Genomic DNA, 21,967 nt, shown 5'->3' with positions numbered 1-21,967 from the left:
ATCCTCTCAACTACTTCATTAAGCAAGTTTTTTTATTTATGCAAAATCCGTGAAAACAAATCATGGACTGCTTACAAGAATTCACATTTCTATTTCTCATTACTCCCTCTCACAAACTCTGTTCTAACTAGTCAGCTCTTCTATGTGAGCAGCCTATGTTCTGAAAATACATGATCATTCTCATGTACCCAGGTTAGTCTTCCTCTTTGAACATCCTCATCCCTCTTTTCTGCCCAAAATAAATCCTACTTGTTTTGATTTCGGCTCTTCCAAGTGTTCCCTAACAACTCTGGACTCCAATGATTCCTCCCACTTCTTAAATGAGCACCTACTATACCCAAACTGCTCACCTAGCACTTAATCACCTACTGTTTCATGATATCATTTGAATTGTCGTCTTGTGTTGCTTATTTCCCTACAGTCACATCTCCTCAGACTTGTAAACCCTGTCTGTCTCTTACAGCACTTAGGCAGGGGCTAAGCACATAACCAGTGCTTATTTCACTTTTACTGCCGTTCAAATGCTCTCTAGTCCTGCCAAACTAACACTCACACTCACCATTCCCAATCCCCACCTGCCTTTTTGTGTCCCTTGTGCCTATAATGCACAAATTCCTTCTCTCTTCAACTGGCTGAAATCATTAAGATCTTACATTTAAAGCTGGCAGTGACCTTAGAGGTCCCTTTAATTTGCAGATGAAGAAACTGAGGCCCAGAGAAGTTAAGAAACTTTCCCAAGCTTTTAGGTGCCTTGGGCAGGATTCAATATCAAGTCTTCCTGACTCCAAGCCCAGTGCTCTATCCACAACACTGCACTGCTTTTTTATGCCTCCCAACCTGCAAGGGCATCTCTCCATGCAGCTTTCCCTGGTCCCTTCAGCAGAAATTGGTCTTATTTAAAACTTAGGAGTCTCTACAGCATAATTATCCATTCCTAGGAAGATCATCATGAGATGATCTTTTGAAATGGCAATCATAAAGTTGAAGGGTCTCAAAAATTCATCAAATCCCATATCCTAGTTTTATATAAGAGGAAATCAAGGATGAAAAGATCTGTGCTTAGTGCTATACTATTTTTTTTTCTAATCAGTGATTTGGATAAAGGCATAGATAGCATGTTAATGGACTGCAAATACCACATAGTCAGGAAGGATAGCCAGCATGCTGGATGACAGAATTGGGATCCCAAAAGACTGTGTTAGGTTAGATCATCCAATAAGCTAAGTGATAACATTTGGGTCCAAAAAATCAATTTCACAAGTACAAGATGGGGCAGCATCTGTTTCTCTGAAAAAGATCTGGGAGTTTTAATGTACTACAAGCTCAATATGAGTCAGCAGTGTGAAGTGGGTACCTAAGAAGCTAATGAAATCTTGGTTAACATTAAGAAACGAATAACGTCAGTTATGAAAATGTGACAGTCCCTCTGTTAGAGAACAAAATGTTATATTCAGTTCTGGACACCCCAGTTTAAAGAAGAAATCAATAAGCTAGAGAACAACCAATGAGAACAAAGATGGTAAAAGGTCTTGAGTCTACATTTCCTCAAGGCAGGCTGAAGAAAATTGGGGATGTTTAGCCTGAAGAATCAGAGGGATGTGATAGTTGTCTTCAATTGTCACGTGGCAGAGAAATTAAATTTGTTCTATTTAGCTCCATAGGACAGAATCAAGAGCAAAGGGTAGAATTTACAAAGACGAATTTAGCCTTGATATAAGGACAAACTTCCTAATAGAGCTGTCTACGAGCAGAATGGGATGCCTAGGAATGTGGTGAGTTCACCCTCATTAAAGGTCTTAGGCTGAGACTTGGATATGTTAGTGATTCCTTTCATGTATAGATGGACTAGATTGCCACTCAGGTCCTTGCATCAGACTCTGTGTCTCTGTCTCTCTCTCTTTCGTGTGTGTGTGTGTGTGTGTGTGTGTGTGTGTGTGTGACTTGAGAAGTTGTGAAAATCCCATAGTGGCAAAGGTAGTGGTAAATGGCAGCCAGAAGTTGAACTCAGGTATTCTCACTCAAAATCCCATGCACATGACACTATACCATGTTGATCCTCCTATAATCTGACACACTATTTTACTTGTGTTGTGTACTTCTTGTCTCTCCTAAATAATAAATTGTTGCCTTACAGAAGGTGATCATTTGATAGCATTCATCACTTTTTATCTCATAGCACCTTAAATAAATTAATTAAGATCATAGGGTCACTGCTTTAGAGTTGGAAGGAACCTATAGATCATTTAGTTCCATTGCCTTATTTTGCAGATAAGGAAACCGAGTCCCAAAGAGGAGGAGTGACTTGTCCTGGATCACACTAGAAAGTAATTATCAGAGTTGAGATTCAAATCCAGGTCTTCTGACTTCAGTCAGAAATCCCATGCCCTTTCTAAAATACCATGCTACCTCATGTGGTTAAGCTAAATGCCTTTTTATTGTTTTTTGTTGTTGTTGTTGTTGGGTTTTTTTTTGGTGAGGCAATTGGGGTTAAGTGACTGCCCAGGGTCACACAGCTAGTAAGTGTCAATCGTCTGAGGTCGGATTTGAACTCAGGTACTCCTGACTCTAGGACTCATGCTCTATCCACTGTGCCACCTAGCTTCCCAAGCTAAATGCCTTTTTAAATTCTAAAACTTTCTGGGATGATAACTGGAAACTCTGATGGATCCGTGATTTCACCATTGTAGATGCTCCTTCCATGCCTTCTCCTCTTGTTCAAATCTTGCCTTTGTCTTCCAACTACTCAATCCTCTCGAGAGGAGAATATCCATGTTAGTGGTCTCCCTTTCATTCTTTAACTTTGCAGGGGTGCTGATAAACTACCTGGTCTGTCCATCTGTTTTCTCTCATTCTTATTTATTAGAGAATAAGATAGATCCATTTTACAAAAAAGTGTTATCTCTCACACACACACACACACACACACACACACAGTGATAATTTGAGTCTGTGCCTCCAACTCAAAACAGGAATATTCTAGAACAGGGGTTCATAATCAGGTCAGTAGATCTCTTGAGGGGGTTCATAATCTGGGGTCCATGAACTCCCAAGGAATCCATGGATATATTTCAGAGGGTCTGTGAACTTAAATGGGGCAGGGGGGAATATACTTCTTTATTTTCACCAACCTCTAACTGAAATTTAATATTTCCTTCAATTATGAATACAAGAAACACAAACATGATTCTGAGGAGTCTGACACCAAAAAGTTTAAAAAACCATGGTCTAGAGGCAAGTAGGTGGCACAGCGAATAGAGCACTGGCCCTGGAGGTCAGGGGGACAACGAGTTCAAATCCAGCCTCAGACATTTAACACTTACTAGCTGTGTGACCCTGGACAAGTCACTTAACCCTCATTGCCCCCCCCCCCCCCCCAAAAAAAAAAAAGGCGGCAGCAGCAGCCATAGTCAAGAAGGAATCACAGAAAGGAGATTGATCCTCTTGACCTTTACAACATCCCATTATAACTTAACTTCCCTGAGGAGCACACTTGATGTCAGGGCTGTTTACATACACATTCCCACACTTCTTTAAATTTTTCTGTTGTTCAGTTGTGTCCAATTCTTCATGACCTCCATTTGGAGTTTTCTTGGCAAAGATACTGGAGTGATTTGTTGCTCCAGCACATTTTACAGATGAGGAAACTAAGGCAAAGAGGGTTAAGTGACTTGCCCAGGGTCTCATAGTTAGTAAGTGTCTGAGGCTACATTTGAATTCATGAAGACGAATCTTCCTAATTCCAAGCCCAGTGCTCTATGCACTCTGCCACCTAGCTACTCCTCTACATTTTAGCCCAATGTAATCTTTATATAGTAAAGTCACAAAACTGGGCCAGACCTTAATCATCAGTTCAATAACTTGACTTTAAAGATAAGAAAACTGAGGCCTTATACATTATGTGATTTGCCCAAGGTCATACCATGTTAGTAATAAAATCCCAAAGTCTAAATGCTAGACTAATGAGAGTAATATTGCCACTGCATATTCAGGACCTAATGCTGAGACGTAATGAAATTGAAAGCTATGTTTGCAAATATTCCAACCACCACTGTAAAATCAGTAAATCCCTGACTGACCTCTACTGATTACCTGAAAAGCCCATCAGAGTACAGATATATTTAACATCATTTTTAATATTTCTATAATAAATATAATTGTTTCACCATGTTCACAGTAACCACGTTTGCATCAATTGTCTTAATGTACACAATAGACAATCTAGAAACCTTATAAACTGCAATTCAACTGCTCTTCTCCAATGGATCTGTGATCTCATTTTGGTTGTTACCTCTAACAGGGCAAATCAACACCCATCACCCTGCCTCTCCTCCACGACCATCCAATGTTCTATTGGCCTTTGTCATTTTCCCTACATTTTGAGGTTACCATAAAGCACTTGGGATGTCTACCTGTCATCTCTTCTCTTCCTATCAAATATTTCCCAGATAGAAAAAAAAAAGCCAACAATAGTGATTTATGGTATTTTAGCTGCTGTCAGAAAGTTTAGAGTAACATCCAATAAAACAAAATGCTCAAACCAAAAGAATGAAAAAATAGAAGGCAATGTGGAATATCTCCTTGGAAACACAAAATGCTCTCAAGCATACAGGTAAAGCTATCTGAAAGTATTCTGATATGGTACCAACATCTGCCATCTTAATCTTAAAAGCTGTGGCCTACCGGCCAAAATACAAAACAATGAGTAGCCACTACATTAAAATAGTAACACATTAATTGTTACTCTTTGGACATCAAGTGTCCAGATTTCTTAACTCTCGTTTGTTATATCTGTGCTATTCTAACTGCAATTTGGCTGCAAAACAGGGTGTCTTCTGTGAAATGGAAGGTGATTTCATTCAAAATTGAGTGGTGGAAGGAACAAATGGTATGTGGGCTACCAAGCTGGCATTTTCTAGTAGCTCTTCTTAAACTGTCGTCAAACCACCTTTCATCACCCTTCAGAGGCTCTCGGTTTCCTTAGTCACCCAGCATTAAGAGAGACAGCAAATTGAATCAGAAATATTTGGAAAGGGGTCAAGGACTGCTTGCTGAGAAGGAAGCAAGGAGTTCCAAAGGAGTAGAGTATCCCTGTTCCTACAAAAGATATGCAAAAGTGCTTTGCACACAGTAAGCATGCAATTATTTTTTTAATGAATACATCCTTTCTGCCACCAGGAAAATAGTTGTTAAAAGGGAGCAAGGGAGGCTTGTTTAAGGGCATAGACGTATGAGAATAATTAAGCACTCAGAAAAATAAGGAAAGGGGATGTGAGGGAAGAAGGAAATAAGCATGTCAATAACTAAGATGAAATTAAGAGGCCTTTGGTCGGGATGGGAGAGAAGGAAAGTTGAAGAGGTTCCAGGAGAGGGAGACAGAAGATCCCAAAGGTGTCATTCTGCACGGTGGAGGTATTAGAGAATGGGGGGGGCTCAAACCAGCTATGTCCGTGACAATGACTGACATCGAGCAACAGCTATAGGCAAAACAGTCCCTCCCCTCCCCTCCGAGACTGGGGGGAGGGAGTTCTCCAAGACTGGAGGAGCAAAGACACTTCATAGCATTCTTCAGGCTACCGTTTTCATTAGAGCCCAGAGGGGGCAGCTTCTCCATGTTTTGGAAGCTAGCTTCCCCCTGACACTCACTCAGGGGGCTCTCGGATTTTAGGGCCAGCTCTGCAGGGTCCCCAGAAGAGAAAGAGGGGAGGAGTGGCTTCTGAGAGACGTGGAACGTAGTCTCTTTGACGCAAGGGCTAACCTCGGATAATGGGAGGGCGCAGGTTTTGAGGCTAGCCCCTCGGGGGTTCCAAGGTTAGCCCCTGGAGGGGGAAGGGGAGAAAGTGAAGATAGCTCTTCCGAGAAAAACCTGGGAAGGGAGGTAATAATAAGAGGCTCACCCTGGAAGGAGGGGGAGCCAGAGGGGGTAATTCGAGGGGGTTCGCCCACAAGGGGATGGGGGGGGACGGTGTAAAGGACCAAGAAGGACCCACGGAAGGGGGAAGGGGGGCCGTCTCGCGGCCGTTAAGGAGGCCGTTGGCAGGGTCCACCAGGTGGGGGAAGTAGAAGAGAGGAAGAGGGGACGCGGCCCCTAACCGCCGCGTGCTGGCTGGGCTCGGCGGGGCGTCCGCTCGTCCGCTCGCGCCCCCCCCGGCCCCGCGCCTGCCCCGTCGGGCCCGGCGCGCGCGCACTCACTCACCCAGCCCCCTCCGAACAGCAGAAAACCCAACACGCAACTGCCGCAGCGCCGCCCCCGCTGCCCTCCGGCCCCCCTTCCCGCTCCCTCGCTCGCTCTGGGCCCCTCCCCGCCCGCCGCAGAGGCCCCGCCCCTCGATGACTCCGAGCCGGGCCAGGGAGTGACTAGAGGTTCAGCGCCCGGGCTTGGGCGTAGAATTCTTCCCCACCCCCCCACCCCAAACTCTCCCTCCCCTCCCGCCGAGTCCTCCAATCCCTGCGTCCTCACGGCAGCGTCTTCTCTTCCTACTCCAAGGGAGGGGCGGGGGAGGAACGGAGGAGCATCAGCTGAGGCGGCGGCAGCAGCTGGCCCTGGGTCAGGCTTCCAGCTGGGCCTTCCTCCCCGTCACTCAAATCCGCCCCACCAGCTGCCGGGGACCCTCGACACCCTCCCCACCCCCCGGGCCTCGGCTTTCCCCGTGCCCCACGCCTCCCTGGACCTTCTGAGACCATTAGTCCTTTCTTCTTGGGGGGAGGTGGAGGACTGAGGAGCTTGGTTTATGCTTCAGCAGCATCTTCAGGCGGGGCTTCCCTGATCATCTGGATTCTTTGGATTTTTTTATTTGGGGGGGGGAGGGGGAGGATGAGGGACACAATTCAGCAAGGAATACAATCCTGCAGCATCTGGATTCACCGCCCATTACGGTCCTTTGAAAGACCTCCTCCCACACACACCTCCAGTTACTTAAAAGATGATGGCTAGGGGGCAGCTAGGTGGCTAGAGCACCGCCCTGGTACCTGAGTTCAAATGCGGCTTCAGACACATAACACTTATTAGCTGTGTGACCCTGGGCAAGTCACTTAACCCCAATTGACTCACTAAATAAAAAAAAAAAGATGATGGCTGAGTGAAACTTAGCTGTTCAGCCTTTCCGACTCAGCTCAACAAATATTTGTATTTCTAAGCACTGCTAGTTACTGGAGCTATCAAAAAGGGGGGAGGGGAGGGAATGGAAACTGAGCCTGCCTTCCAGAAGTTTACATTCTCTTAAGCCCTACCTCAGCTGCCTTCGGAGACAGCTAAAGAGCCTGCACTGCCCAGACCGCTGGGGCCTGGAGTCAGGAAGATCTGAGCTCTGCTTGGCTCTCAGACACTTGTTACTTACTAATTATGTCGCCCTGGGCAAGTCACTTAACCTCTACCTGAATCAGTATACTCACCTGTAAAATGGAAATAATAAGAGTACTTACCCCGAGGATTGTTGTGAGGATCAAATGAGATACTATTGGTAAAAGTGCCTGGCACGTAGTAGGTGCTACATAAATGCTAGCTATACTATGGGGGAAGAAAAATATGTACGTACAACACGTACACAGAGAAGTTAACTTGTATTACATAAGTAAACAACTTACAAAGTAACTGGAGGGGTGGCAGGAAAGGCTTAGAATCAGAAGCTGGCACCTGAGATACCTAAGGCTTTCTTTTTTTTTTTTTTTTGCGGGACAGTGGGGGTTAAGTGACTTGCCCAGGGTCACACAGCTAGTGTCAAGTGTCTGAGGCCGAATTTGAACTCAGGTACTCCTGAATCCAGGGCCGGTGCTTTATCCACTGCGCCATCTAGCCGCCCCCTACCTAAGGCTTCTAAGAGCACCGAGATCTCCACCGTCATTGGCTGGATGAATTGTCAGTCAGTACCAAGTCAATCGGAGGGGCCTTAAGGCCGGAGCCCGCGTGTGGTGAGGGGACTTAACGCTGGTGGGCGGGCTCTCCCTACATTTTTACGGCCTCCTAAGTTTTGGGAGCCTCGTGTGGTGGGGGCTGGGAGGTACGTGAGGGGTGCCCAGCCAGAAGTCGGTCTGCGGCTTTTTTATGCGGCTGTGGAGCCAGTGCAGGCAGACTTTGAGTCTGTGGGGGCATGGGGTAAAACTGTTTGAAAAGCTGCTAGGGTATTTAAATGCCAGGTGAAGAGTCGTCAACCCTGGAAGGCCTTAGACCTGACTCATTCTCATGAGGAAATGAGTTCCATTAGCCACTAACAGTCAGATTAGTTTTTAGGCAGAAATACTAACTTCAAAAGATATAATCACAAATATTATCGGCCTAGCGTACCCCAGAAGTTTTCTGGGATAAATTAATAAAAGAACGTATCTCCTTGAGAAACTAAACCAAAGGACAGACACACCTAACCAGTCTCCCCCACCCCTCCAGGAGATAAGAATAGGTGTGGCTTGCTGCCTGTGTGGCATGAGGGGAGAGAGATGGCTTGAGAGATCCAGACCTGACCCTCACCCAACTTCCTCCAGCCACCACCAGTGGGGGATAGTCCTCCCCCATAAGGGAACTTTCCACAGTCAGACAGTACCTCACTGGACCACCATCTGTCCTCTATAAAAGTATCTGCCAGGGCAGCTAGGTGGTGCAGTGGATAGAATACTGGCCCTGGAGTCAGGAGGACCTGAGTTCAAATTGGCCTCAGACACTTGACACTTCCTAGCTGTGTGACCCTGGGCAAGTCACTTAACCTCAACTGCCTCACAAAAAAACAAAACAAAACAAAAAAGTATCTGCCTGTCTTCTGCTGGAGGAGATAGGCATCTCAGAGCTATGCCTCTGTGCCATGCCTTCTCCCATGAGAAGGTCCAAGGATTTCTCTCTTGGTTTCCTTTCCTTAACACCTAAATAAACGATTATTTTATTCTAATCGAATTTGTGTGCAAGAGGGTGTAATTCTTAAAGAGGAATTCCTAAGACCCCTACCCCTACCCCTATCTCAAGCCTCCACTCTATTTTCCCATAACAACAAATATATAAACTTACTCCCCCCCCCCATGTGGAAGGCATAATAAAAGTCTTCTTCCCTCTGCAACCTCAGTCCCTAGGGAGAAAGGGGATTAAGGGATTGGGTTTGTGGTTTAGCTGAGGTCTAGAGAGCACAGTCCCAGTTTCCAAGTCCAAAACCCGACTTGGGTTCAAATTCTAGGAACCCTGGCTTTTCAATTCTCCCATGATGGCCCACTTGACTCTATCACCTTACTAGCAGTCCTGATTCCATGACTACCCTGGCACAAACTGCTGGGTCTGTGAGGATTCTCTCTGGCACCTGAAACTGAAGACAACAAAGCACAGAAATAGATACCACCAAACACTTTCCTCAGAGCTGGAGTTAAAGAGAGGGAGAAGGGAAAGGCAAGTCCTTCCCCTCTCCCTGGTTCAGTTTGTCTCCTCCACGCTGGGCAGAAAAAGAGCATCACTAGAAAGGGGTCAAACAGCTCAGTCTCCACAATTTTAAAGATGAAGGCACAGCCAACAAAGGAGGCCACCTTCACCAACCTGGCAGGCAAACTGGGCATTCTCAAAAGGCCCTCAGTGCATCTCCATCTTAGAACTGGGCATGACCACAAAGAAGCTTAGATTGCAACTATACATGTTTATAGCACGGATTTTTGTTTCTCTTTGGTTTCCTATAGGAAGAGGAGGAGGGGAGAGTTGGTGTGAGAGAAAAAAGGGCAGAATTTTGCATATCAAAACAAATTTTGTACAGTGGACTAAAGCACTGGCCCTGGATTCTGGAGGACCTGAGTTCAAATCCGACCTCAGACACTTGACACTTACTGTGTGACCCTGGGCAAGTCACTTAAACCCTCATTGCCCCACAAAAAAAACCCAAACATATTGTATAATTTTAAAGATAAGATCAAATATAGGTTAAGTGGTATGTAAAATGTAAAACATTTTTTAAATGTGGCTATTATTGTAATAAATGTAAATCATTATTATTAATTAAAAAGCATTACTAAAGCATATTACAAATTAAACTGGGCTGGTAGCCTCCTCCCAGGCATATAATCCAAGACAGGAAACACCAGATGCCAAGATATTGAGAAATTTGGGCAAGGAATGAAAACAGGATAAATACCAATAACAGATGGGCCATACAGAGATGAGTTTTATTATTAAAGAGAAAATCTAGGGAGAATGTAGGGTGAAAGGTATGTCTCTTGACTAGTTTGGAAGCCTTAACAGAAACAAAGGGATTTCAATCACAAGATCACTAAAAGGAAAAATAGATAATTCCTCACCCTATGAGACAGATCACAAGTAGTAAGCATCAGAGGTCAAATCTGAAACCAGACCTTCTGACTCCATAGTCAGTAGTGCTCTTTCTCCCCTACTAGAATACTGCACACATTATCACAGTATCAGATGTTTTTGCTTAATTGTTTTGCTTTTCACAAGGTAAATTTAATCTACAAGTGGGGTATGAAATGACTGTAATGTTCCAAGAAAATCACCAATAAATCATATTTTAAAATAGTAAAGATTATAATAACTCCATTTACAAAAGTACTACTCTGGAGGTTATGTGGTCAGAGTTTGAGCTCTGGAAGGTCCTGACTGAAAGAGTTTTTAGTGTTAATATTACAGTTAGGTGGCAGACTGGATAGAGCTCAGGAGATAGTCAGGAAGGTCCTGAGCTCAAATCTGACCTCAGACATTTACTGGCTGGGCAAATTACTTCACTGATGCCTGCCTCAGTTCCTCACCTCAAAGGGGGGATAATAATACCTACTTTACAGGTTGTTGTGAAGATTCCAATCCTTAAAACATGACTGTTTGTAGAATTTTTTTTTTTTTTTGGTGAGGCAATTGGGGTTAAGTGACTTGCCCAGGGTCACACAGCTAGTTAAGTGTCAAGTGTCTGAGGCTGGATTTGAACTCAGGTGCTTCTGAATCCAGGGCCAGTGCTTTATCCACTGTGCCACCTAGCTGCCCTTGTTCATAGAATTTTAAAGCCAGTTACTGGGGACAACCAGAGAAAATGCCCAGAGTTGAAAGATGGAGTATTTTGTTCATGGAACAGCTAGAAGATCACAATGAATTACTGTGGCTGCAAAAATTGATCACTTGGTAGCTGACCTTTTTCTAATGAACCCCTCCAATCTTAGTGAAACTAGAAGCCTTTCAGTTTGAAAGAGACCATCAGAGCTTACATTTGTTGGCATATCCTTAAGAGACCCAGGGTTACCTCTACTCATAACTGAAACATTGCAAGTATGACTTTTTGTGGAAGGTATTATAAATTAAATTGAAATTGCTTCTATCAGGGGCAGCTAGGTGGTGCAGTGGATAGAGCGCCAGCCCTGGAGTCAGGAGTACCTAAGTTCAAATCCAGCCTCAGACACTTGATACTTACTAGCTGTGTGACCATGGGCAAGTCACTTAACCCCAATTGCCTCACCCAAAAAAAAAAAAGAAAGAAAGAAATTGCTTCTACTCAATTTAACTTCACTTCTTTTCGATAAAAAAAGGCTTGCCTCATCCCTTGCCCTTAAGAAGTTTACAATCTAGCATGAAAATGTAAGAGGATAGATTGACTTAGCTCTTCTCAGCAAGACAATGATCCAAGACAATTCCAAAAGGCTCATGACGGAAAATGCTCTCCACATCCAGAGAAAGAATTGATGGTGTCTGAATGCAAATGAAAGCATACTATTTTCACTTTTTTGTGTGGTTGTTTTTTGTTTTCCATGACTTTTCTTTTGGTCTGTTTCTTCTTTTACAACATGACTAATGTGGAAATATGTTTACATGGTTGCACATGTATTGTGGGAGGGAGAAAAATTTAGAATTCAAAATCTTATAAAAATGAATGTTGGAGACTATATTTACATGTAATTGGAAAAAAATAAAATGCTATTTATATGGTATTTTTTTTGTGGGGCAATGAGGGTTAAGTGACTTGCCCAGGGTCACACAGCTAGTAAGTGTCAAGTGTCTGAGGCCAAATTTGAACTCAGGTACTCCTGAATTCAGGGCTGGTGCTCTATCCACTGTGCCACCTAGCTGCCCCCTATTTATATGGTATTTTAAAGCACCTTGAAAACCTTAAAGTGCTATATAAATATCATCATCATCATCGTCACCATCATCAGAGAACCAGCCTAAATATGGAAAGCTTAGCCATCATATGAAGATTTGGAGGGGAGGGGAGGGCAGGCCAAATAAGTCATAAAAATAGCATCTTCTAAGATGCAGAGGATTTGTGATCTCTGCCAATATAAGAACCAATCAATAGAACCACCCAAACCAGTGAAAGTAAAGACCTGTTAATGTTCTGAAGTAATAAAACACATTGATTTTAAAACTTTTAAGGCTAATATAAAAGTTAGGCTTATAAAAAGATATAATTTTTTTTGTTTTGTTTTGTTTTTTAGGCAACCGGGGGTTAAGTGACTTGCCACGGTCATACAGCTAGTAAATGTCAAGTGTCTGAGGCTGGATTTGAACTCAGGTACTCCTGAGTCCAGGGCCGGTGCTTTAACCACTGTGCCATCTAGCTGCCCCCCAAAAGATATAATTTTTAAAAGAAGATCAAATGTAGGCTTAGTTTATATCTCAACCATGATTTGAAGTATCCTGACTCCAAATCTAGCCCCTTTTTCCTAGACAAGCAAAGGTTTCGCTGAGGGAGTAGCTTTTGAGATGGACCTTGAAAAACGTCAGAATAGAGGGCAGCTAGGTGGCATAGTGGATAAAGCACCAGCCCTGGATTCAGGAGGACCTGAGTTCAAATCCAGCCTCAGACACTTGACACTTACTAGCTGTATGACCCTGGGCAAGTCACTTAACCCTCATTGCCCCACAAAGGAAAAAAAAAGAAAAATGTCAGAGTAGGAGAGCTGGAGAAAGACAAAGAAACAGTGGAAACAAACTCATGGAAGTAGGGAAATGTGGGATAGGTTTGGGGTATAGTGCATCTTCTTAGATCCAGTTTGACAGAATGTGTGGGTGATAATTATGGGACTATGTTGCAGAGGGCCCTTAATGATGAGCTTGCACTTTGAGCTAGTATTTTTAGTATCACTGTTATTTTAGTGACAACTTTTGTTAGAGATTGACCACTGCAAATACACTGTCAGTTCAGGTTTCTCTGGGCTTCTTGGCCTGGGCACCATAGTAGTCCTTCACCTTACCCTATCAGATAATTAAGATGTGACTGTACAGATACACAAAGGAGGGTAGGATGGCTGCCTTGGGATGGGTGGAGTGAGGTACAACAGTTCCTAGGATAATTAGGGAAAACTCCCAGCAAGTGGAATGTGACCTAATTAAGAAAACTCCTGGAAGGGAAAATATTTCCACCTTTTCTTAGCTGGCCTTTCTGTGCTATCTCCTTTACCTCCAGCTCCTACAATTCATCTACCTTCCTCTCGACTTAGAATCATAGATTTAGAGTGGTAAAGACCTTAAACTATATCTTATCCAACTCCCTCATTTTACAGATGAAAAAAACTGAGGCCTATGAGGGTAAACAATTTGCCAGGCATCTATCTATAAAGGGGTGTGCTGTAGCCTACTCCTAGGAGCTAGGACAGATGTGTTAACTTTTGAGCATTACCTTTTATACCCCGGAAATGGGCAAAGGCCATCTATCAGGCTCGATGTATTGTATTGTTAATTGTTTAGACTAAAGAAAGTGATGGGGGAAATGTTAGTAATTCACATTAAATTTTAAAATGTATCATGGATACGGTTTTCTCTCTCTCTCTCCCACTCACTCACACAGCTGGTTATTAAACATTAACTACTACAAGCCTGAACGCATCCCACATCTGACCCCTGGCAGAATTCTTATTACAGACCTCTGTCTGTAAAACTGAGGAGTGGACCAAAAGACCCTTAAAATCCCTTCCAGCTCTAGATCGAGTCGTAAGAATCAAATGAGATGATATGCAAAACTTAAATATTATTACTGTTGTTGTGATTACTATTAATATTCCCACCACCTACACTTCCTCCAGAAGGCTTAAGCTACATTCACTCCTTGCAGGCCAGGATATCTGCCATTGTCTCTGCGTTGGAATGGGGGAGGGGTACGGGGAAGGGGAAGGAGAAGATGACAGAAGCTGAGAAATCCACGCAAAGGACCCTGCCTGCAAACCAAACAAAACCCGGAACAAAAATCCTAACCATCCTTCACGGTTGAAGCCCTTTGCTCACGATCCCTAAGCCCCAGCTGTGACCAGAGCATGCGTATTCGGGGCGGGGTGGGGGAGGGAGCAGGAGTGGAGCAGGTGGGCTGCTTCTCCTCCCTTGTTATCCTGTAGCTTGGAGCAGCTGGGGAAGGTGGGCAGGTGTCTAGAGGCCTAGAGGAGGAGGAGGGAAAGAGAGCTAGTTATTTATAACGACGAAAGAGACAGGGAAAAGGTTGTGCCCAGAACACCTTTGTGGTTGAGGTACTTGCAGAATTTCCCAGGCTTCGGGTATTTACGGGATTGTTGGCAGGGAGTGTTTGCAGGATCATTCCAGAACGTGGCAGGCGCCCGGGCCTTTCGAGTTTGCAACCTCTTTCTGGCCCCCACCTCACCTCACCGCACCCCCCACCCCCGGTCTCTCAGCCAACTCCGTCCCCCCGCCCCATTTCAGGGTTGACCGTCTGGGTTTCTGCCCGGGTGTGACCTGGAAGGCCGAGTGTTTAGGTTCATCACCCTGGGAAGGGGATAATTCAGGCTAAGGTCTTTATCAAAGCGCTGCACACGCTCTCCAACCCCTGTCTGCGGCGGCTGCTGCTGGGGGAAGGGAGGGTCTGCCGCTGAACCAGGCAGCCCAACCCTTCCTTCTGAATCCTCGGGAGACTGGGGGAGTAGGAGAACCGAACTGGAGGACTTTTCTGCAAAAGCGAGAGCTCACCTCAAGCCCCACCATAACAGGGAAAGGGGAGAAAAAGGGAATGTTAGCAACCAGAGAGAGGGAGAGAAAGAGAGGCGCCGGTCCTAGCAGGTTGGAGAATATCTCTGTATCTCTTTGTATACGTAAACCCTGATTAAATGCAGCAATCTACCTCGCAGGAACCCATTACACACCAGACATGCTCCATAAATAAGAGAGACAGTTATATAGAAGCATTAAAGTTTGCAAAGCTCTTTAAATACTAATTATCTCATTACCTCCTCAATACCCCTTCAGGGGTGTAGGAATTACTTGGGATAAAGTAAAATAACAAATGTATCGACTTATACAATAAACCTTATAGCTTTTAACATTTTAAAAAACCCTTTATAAACATATTATGCCCTTCTTTTGTTGCAATCACCTGTTACCCAATCCGATTTGGCATTGAGTTCACAAGATTTTGATGCAATCTAATTCATCATGAAAGTACACTTTCATCACATCAGATGTTAAGGTTACCTATGGAGACTTCATTTTTCCAAGTCTCACCTTGATTATTGCCCATAGGTGTTCAATGAGGCTTAAATTAAATGGGTGGCCAGGCCATCAACACATGGTTAGCCCCATCTCTTGGCTACCTTTCTTTTTTGGGGGGGGGGGTGTGTGAGGCAATTGGGGTTAAGTGACTTGCCCAGGGTCACACAGTCAGTAAGTGTTAAGTGTCCGAGGCTGGATTTGAACTCAGGTACTCCTGACTCCAGGACCAGTGCTCTATCCACTGCGCCACCTAGCTGCCCCCAGTGTTTTTCATTTTCAAGCCTACCAGCCTTTGCACTTTGGTGAAACTAAACTTATTTCTTTGAGGACTGGAAAGATCTTTGAAACGCTTGATTTCCCCACACCAATACCTATTGAATGAAGTCTAATAGTAATTGAAGTAGGCTCTTTAAAAGCTACTTTTCAAGCTAATGGTGGTTTTTCTGTATTTAAGTGTGCTCCAAACCTTAATGATGATCTCAAACTGTTATGGGGAAATAGGGCAGGGGGTCTGGGGTAGGAATTTGGGGTCCTTACGAATTCCTCTTTAAAGAATTACACTGGGGCAGCTAGGTGGTGCAGTGGATAGAGCAGCAGCCCTGGAGTCGGGAGTACCTGAGTTCAAGTCCGGCCTCAGACACTTGACACTTACTAGCTGTGTGACCCTGGGCAAGTTACTTAACCCCAATTGCCTCACCAAAAAAAAAAAAAAAAGAATTACACCCTTTTGCACACAAATCCAAGAGAATAAGATAATAGCTTATTTAGGGGCTGGGGAAGGGAAACCAAGAAAGAAATCCTTGGACTTCTCATGGGATGAAGGCATGGCACAGAGCCATGGCTCTGAGATACCAATATCCTTGAGCAGGAGACAGGCAGATACTTTTATAGAGGACTGATGGGGGTGATCATCTGACTATGGAAAGTTCCCTTATTGAGGGAGGACCATCCCCCACTGGTGGTGGCTGGGGAAATTGTGTGAGGGGTGGCTGTGGATCTCTCAAGCCATCTCTCTCCTCCCACCACAAAGGCAGCAGCCACACCTAATCTTATCTCCCCAGGAATGGGGGAGACTGGAATGAAGCGTGGTGGTCCTGAAACTAGCTCAGTCCCAATCTGGTTCCACTTATCTCTTTAGGTGTGTCTGTCCTTTGGTTTAGTTTCTCAAAAAGGTTCTTTGACGTACTCCAGAAAACTCTAGGGTGCCAGGCCCATAACATTTCCCCACTTCTCTGTATATAAGGAAAAGGGGCTAAGCTTCTTCTGTAACTGCTTCATGCTGTGGGGGCAGAGCAAAGAAATCACGGGGGGGGGGGGGGGGGGGCGGGGGGGGGGGGGGATAGGCCTGGTCCAGAGTGCCAGGAGATGTGAGCTCCAGAGGGTGGGAAGAGACACATAGGCACAGTGGGTAGCTGCCTTGAGGTTGAATCCTTGAGCCTAGATGGAACAGACTTAAACAAAAATTTAAAAGAGACCAGGGCAAAAAATGAAAAAGGATTTATCAGATAAGGAATAAAGCATAGCCACTTTTCTTCTGCTGAGGCCGGCAAGGCGGATGGCTCCTAGGGCTAAACTGGGTTTAAGTCCTTTTGAACTCCTGTATGGCTGACCATTTCTTTCTTTCTTTCTTTTTTTTTTTTTTTTTTGGCAAGGCAATGGGAGTTAAGTGACTTGCCCAGAGTCACACAGCCAGTAAGTGTCAAGTGTCTGAGACCAGATTTGAACTCAGGTCCTCCTGAATCCAGGGCCACTGCTTTATCCACTGCGCCACCTAGCTGCCCCATGGCCGACCATTTCTTAAATTTGGATCCCCTCCTTGATCCAGACACCCATGCCATCACCAGCTTTTCCAGACAGCTGGGGTCTGTGCATCAAGTCACCCGAGAATATGCAGACCAAATACTACCTACCTAAGCCTTCGACTCAGATGACATGGGCATCTAACACCAGGCCCAACCAGGAGACTCAAGTTTTCCTTAAAGTCTGGGGCACAGCCAGGGGGGCCTCAGACCAGTTAACACCCCCCCCCAACCCCTCCACCCCCGAGGGGAGGGGCCTTATAAGGTAATCCTGTCTACTCCTACAGCAATAAAACTGGAGGGGCAGCATTCCTGGACTCATCTCTCTTGGATCAAATAGCACCTGATACAGAAGACACTGCTGATTATTCATGTGAGCCAGTAGAAGACCTGAAGTTTCTGTTTAAGAAAAAGAGCTGATCCTGGTGATGGTCTACGACTGGTCTGATACCTTTTGTTCTTGTTTTTTTGTTTTGTTTTGTTAGTGAGGCAATTGGGGTTAAGTGACTTGCCCAGGGTCACACAGCTAGTAAGTGTTAAGTGACTGAGGCTGAATTTGAACTCAGGTACTCCTGACTCCAGGGCCGGTGCACTATCCACTGCACCACCTAGCTGCCCGATACCTTTTACTAAACAGTGTACATCTCCCTCACTATCCTTCCTTTAGTATTAATCATAATGTATTACCCTGCTCCCTCCATTATGTTACTCCCCTTATTTGGGCTCTTTGCTCTTTTGCTTTCCTACCCTTCCTCACTTATCAGCCCTGGCACCTGGCAAGATAATGCAGTAGTCCAACTAGGTGATTCAGTTGCCAGGGCTGGCCCATCAGATTGCTGGGTACGTAAGAGACACCCCCAGGATAGTGATGGATCCCTTCCCATAGTTCATGGTGCTAATTTCTCTACTTCTGTGCCTCTTCCCTTTACATCCCCTCGATATGCAACCCTCCCTATATTTGCAACACCACTGTGGGAGACCTTTAAGGGCATTTCATGTTTCACTGCTGGGCAACCTTTCATCAATATCACCTATTCCAGGAAACAGTACACAGGGACAATGTTAATTAAGGGAGGGAAAGTGATCAATGGACCCTACCAGCTTACCTGTCTCAAGGGTAACTGGAAAGACATCTCCTTTCCATTTAACTTCACACATGCCTTGTGCATAAATTGTACAGGATCACCTGTCACTTCCAATAATACAGGGGGCCCATTTTACTTATCCAGGTGCAAGTACTGGCAACCCGATTACACTGTCCCGACTCTAGGTGACAGTTTTAAAGATTATTCTACCCTTCAGCAACCCTCTCGGCCTCCAGCTTCTTGGGGGTATATTAAAGACCCTTAAAAACAGTCAGATGTGGCCTAACATAATACCCTCATGCAATACAACCTCAAAATGGGGCAAGGAGATTGAGACACTGCTCAGCAACATCAAGGGCTCTCTGTGTGCCCCTCAGGGGTATGTCTTTGTCTGTGGACACCAGAATTTGCCTATCTTTGTTACAGGCCTAACTACTGATGAATCCCCCCAGAAAGTCATGACAATTTCATGTCTCAGCCCTTATAAACACTATGGGCAATGTACAATGGGATTTTTGAACCCCAGAGTAAAGGTTTTCCACAACCCCTCAACCCTTCCAGCTAATCATCTCTCAAGAACTAAACGGGGCTCTTAGGGTAATTTTCTCTGGTGGATTAAGAAGGCAGCAGTTCTCACTAGCCCTTTTTTTTTTTAATTTATTTTTTTGTGGGGCAATGAGGGTTAAGTGACTTGTCCAGGGTCACACAGTTAGTAAGTGTCAAGTGTCTGAGGCTGGACTTGAACTCAGGTCCTCCTGAATCCAGGGCCTGTGCTTTATCCACTATGCCACCTAGCTGCCCCTCACTAGCCCTTTTATAGGCTATATTGAACAGGATGCTATATTAACTAATCTTACTCTGGCAATCGAGAGACTCTCTAATGAAACAGCAGCTGGGCTAGTAGATTTACAAGAATCCCTTGATACTCTAGCCAATATAGTATCAGACAACAGAATAGCCTTAGACCATCTTCTTGCAGCTGAAGGTGGGGTGTGTATGGTTCATAATACATCTTGTTGTGTATATATTAACAATTCAAGGAAAGTTGAGACCTGAGTACAGAATCTCCATGATATCTCTCACTGGATGAAGGGCACTTGTGAACAGCTTTTCACTCCTCACTCAGGTTCCTAGGATTCTTGGCTCTTTACTTGGTTAACCCCCCTTTATTCCAATAGTGATATTATTCCTTGTTCTTTTGATTTTTGGCCCTTGTCTTTTTTTTTTTTTAGTGAAGCAATTGGGGTTAAGTGACTTGCCCAAGGTCACACAGCTAGTAAGTGTAGTGTCTGAGGCCGGATTTGAACTCAGGTACTCCTGACTCCAGGGCCAGTGCTCTATCCACAGCCCTTGCTTTTTAACCTCTTGGTAAAATTTGTCTCAAACAGACTCAAGGCTTTCAACCTCATAGTGGCCACTACTCCTGCCTACATGCCTCTTCACTCCTTGGACCAGGCCCATAAAGACTTCTACTATGTGCCCAATGATTTAGGGACAGCTCTACAACCATGCTCAGCTTGAAGCAGTTACAGAAGAAAGACCTTCACCCTTTTTCATTAGATATAGAGAAGTGGGGAATGTTATGGGAATATTATGGGCCCAGGTTACCCCAGAAGTTGTCTGGGGAGGTCAAGGAACATTTTCCTTGAAACCCCAGGAGTTTTCCCTAGAGATCAAGGAACCTTCTCCTTGAAACTAAACCAAAGGACAGACACACCCCTTTATTCCAGTCTCCCTCACCCCCTTGATAAGGCAATCCTGTTAGGTGTAGCTGCACTCGGAGGGGACAGAGCAACTGCCCACCAAGAGACTGCTTCCAGCCCACCACCAGACTACTTCCAGCCCACCACCAGACTACTTCCAGCCCACCACCAGACTACTCCCAACCCACCACCAGACTACTTTCAACCCACCACCCAATAAGGGACATCTCACCCTTACTTGGGTGGTCATGCCATCTTGGTCCTACAAAAGGGCACTCCCCAGTCTAGTCGGGGAGGAAAGTGTTCAACCTTCCCCCTGGCCAGTTTCTTTGGTATCCAATAAACCTGTTCTTTTGTTCCTAACTAGGACATGCTCAAGAGTGTAATTCTTTACAGAGGAATCCAAAGGACCCACGTGCTTTCCCCATAACAAAACTCTGGATGGCATGTTTGTGTTTCTATTGGTTTAGCATTGTCTGCATTGCACTATAGTGAGACAGATGTGAGACTGTTACTGTTCACACAAAATTTTTGAAAAGAAACTTTCACCAAGGGAACATCTTTAGACTCTCTATTTTTAAAACCTTCTGTACCATGACTTGGAACTGGCAGAGTAGGCTGTGGACTTCAGCACAACTACCAGCATCGCTGTTCAAGATATTATAATTTATGTCCATTCCAAGTTGTAAATGCTAGTCTTTTTTTTCCAATAAAAGACCATTAACTTTAAAAAAAAGCTACTTTTGCAAGGTTCCTTAGAACCTTAAAACTTTCATTCTTAAAACCCACAGAAATAAAAACACAACAAAAGAGCACTGAGACTCATTCATGGCATTAAATCCAGCACCCAATTGCCAGAGAACTAATTAAAAGCAGGGAAATCACCTCAATTCAGTTTTATCTGATCAAGGTGAGAGGTTTGGAGTCAGCCTAGTATCAGTAGAAGTGCGTGCATGCACACACAAACAACACAAAATGATATCACAAAATGAAATCATTTTGAAAGTCTTTCTCCCAGCCTCAGACACTTGACACTTACTAGCTGTGTGACCCTGGGCAAGTCACTTAACCCTCATTGCTCTGCCAAAAAAAAAAAAAGAAAGAAAGTCTTTCTCATCTCAAGTATTTTGCCCATGACTGTACAGGTATTATTATCCCCATATTACAAATGAAGAAATAGAGGCTTAGGGAATCTGTGGTTAAACAGTTAACAAATAATAACAAATAGAGATAGCATTTGAACCCTGATCTTTATGACTCTAGGTCCAGACCTCTATTATATCATATCTCATGAACTAATGCAGGGGAGAGTTACTGGAAGCAGTCAATCCATTTGCTTGCATTGTTATTAAAAATCTGTCCAGTACTTAGAACTCTAGGGAAAGAGGCTCCATATTCAAACTCAGAAACAAAGGACAATAGAACATTAGGGTAGAATTATCACCCTAATTTGGACTGTCTCCTCACTTTCCCATCTAACTGTAGAGGCTTCAGGTGGGGCTGGGCAGACAGTCTAGGATACTTTGGCCTCTTCTGATTCTGTTCCCTGGTGCAGCTGGATTGGGTTCAGTCCTTAGAGGAATCTACCTCTAATAAGACAGGGTTGGCTACATTTTTTCACTTTCTTTGGCTTCTTATATCTCCCACCCCAGGTAAAATTTTACTTAATGACCCACATTTTTTCTGACTCTTTGTGACCCCATTTGGGATTTTCTTGGCAAAGATACTGGAATACTTGACCATTTCCTTCTCCAGCTTATTTTACAGGTGAGGAACTGAGGCAAACAGGGTTAAGTGACTTGTCCAGGGTCACACAGCTAGTAAATGTCTGAGTCCAGATTTAAACTCAGAAAAATTAGTCTTCCTCATTTCAGGTTCAATACTCTGTCCACTGTGCCACCTAGGTGCCTCATCTAGGGTCTCCCTAAAAAGAAAGTGTTGAAAAAGTTAATCAGTATATAATATGAATCAGAGATTGATAGGTAACTTATTCCTACACAC

This window comes from Dromiciops gliroides, chromosome 2 (assembly GCF_019393635.1).
Source record: "Dromiciops gliroides isolate mDroGli1 chromosome 2, mDroGli1.pri, whole genome shotgun sequence".
NCBI classification, from domain to species: Eukaryota; Metazoa; Chordata; class Mammalia; order Microbiotheria; family Microbiotheriidae; genus Dromiciops; species Dromiciops gliroides.
This window is presented reverse-complemented; position numbering follows the sequence as displayed.